This window comes from Tupaia chinensis, unplaced genomic scaffold (genome assembly GCF_000334495.1).
Source record: "Tupaia chinensis unplaced genomic scaffold, TupChi_1.0 Scaffold000519_1, whole genome shotgun sequence".
NCBI lineage: Eukaryota > Metazoa > Chordata > Mammalia > Scandentia > Tupaiidae > Tupaia > Tupaia belangeri.
In genome coordinates this window covers 3,728,107-3,729,930 of record NW_006160032.1, presented here as the reverse complement: position 1 = coordinate 3,729,930, position 1,824 = coordinate 3,728,107, and positions in this window count along the sequence as shown.

The window sequence follows — 1,824 nt, the reverse complement described above, 5'->3', positions numbered from 1 at the left end:
AATGTTTTGTATTGATTTGTTGAGAAACTTTCCAAAACTGAAGCTGCTGTCAGTAAGTTGCACGATCTGTCCATAGAAGGGAGATAGTACAGAGCTAAGTAACCTGACTGTCTTGGGCTAGAATAGCCTAAATAGCTTCATCTTAAGACACTGGAATTGTTTCAGCTGTTCAAGTGGAAATAATAACAGTATTTCCCTTACAGAGTTCTTATAAATATCAAAAGGCAACGAAGAAAAATAATTGGCCCCCAGTATGTTATCAACAGATGCTAGAAATTAAACTGTGGGTTTTTAAATGAAGAAATTCTGTTGTAATCCTCACAGTTCCTCTATAAATTCTGCTATGAATGTATGTATTTTAGCAACATCTGATCTGGTAAAAATATGGTAGGCTGAAGGTTATAAAAGAGAAGCCAAAGACTTTATGGAAATTTGTATAGACTAAAGTCCGTTCAATATGCCTTCTTTTCCTAAACCCCAAAGTGAGGGACAGAGAAACATTCAATCTCGTGGCTTCCCAAATGGCAGCATATTACTATGGAATCTACGATAGAAATCATGACTTATTTCTAGCACTGTAATTTGGAGAGTGAACAGCTGCTAACCTTGTTGACCAGCTGATGGTTAGGTTGAAAGTAGCCATGGAGAAAGGGAGAGAAATCTTTTCTTAAAAGCTTGAAAAAAATTATGAGGACACATGGAGACTAGCACACTTGTTATTCCACCAGATTTCTTCACACCTGCATGCATATAACACATCATTTTAAAATTCACTAACAACATTTGAAATTGGATTCATTTTAACTTGGAAAAAAAATCAAGAAAACTGCTAGTTACCAGTGGCCAAAAAGGAAGACTCTTCCATACAAGGAACAATTTCTGAAGTTCTGTGAAAGCTAATTTTGTTCTTCTTCTTCTTTTATTTATATTACAGATATTTTGCAAGTTCCATAAGACTCCATCCCACACAAGACAGTGAATCTAAGTGTCACAGAAGACTGAACTGCCTTAGTATTTCACAGTTACCGAAACACCTGTGCTAAATAGTTTTCTGTGTATCAGCTGTGAAAACTCACTGTTCAATAGCCTCCAAATTTCTCATTTATTCCCTATGGTGGGGGATCCTGGGGGGCCTCACAACGGGTTATTGTTAACCGATTGAAACGATAGTGGTTCAAGAGCTCCATAATAGATTTAAAAAACAACCAAAAAAAAAAATACTACCAGCAAATCTCACCTACGCTCCTTACAGACATTCCGCTCCTACCTCTTCTGAGATGCTGCCTTATCTGGAAATTAATTAAGTAGAAACTAGATGGGCACAAATACCATAACATTCTGAAGCTTAATTAGCAAATGCTTTTTAACTTCACAACAGGTCTTAGCCTTGTTGGTTACTTTGTTTCTTAAAAGAGGAGAAAGCCAAGCGGTATTATTCTTTGCTTCCTTTCAGAGAGGAAACAAGCGTGGAAATTTAAAAATAGATCAAGAGCTGCTCAGAGGGCAGCTCCCTAGCAACCCGGGCTGCATTGCTGGTATGCTAACTCCAGTGGCCTGCATGCTGCCAGGTATGTCTGCAAACCATTCCCACTGCCAGTCAGTCATGGAGGGAACAGGAGCAGGTACCACTGTGGAGGGGATGCACACAGGTGCCAGAAAGAGCCACAGATCCCCGCCCTGGCCCTTCAGTCTGATCAATGGGAAGTCCAATGACTGAGCTCTGCAAGTTCCTCAGTGATCCCCAGTGATGCTGTCAGTCCATCCCCTGGGGTCAGAGCAGAGAGGCCAGAGGTAGGAAGAACTCTTGGTCATCCAAGACTCATG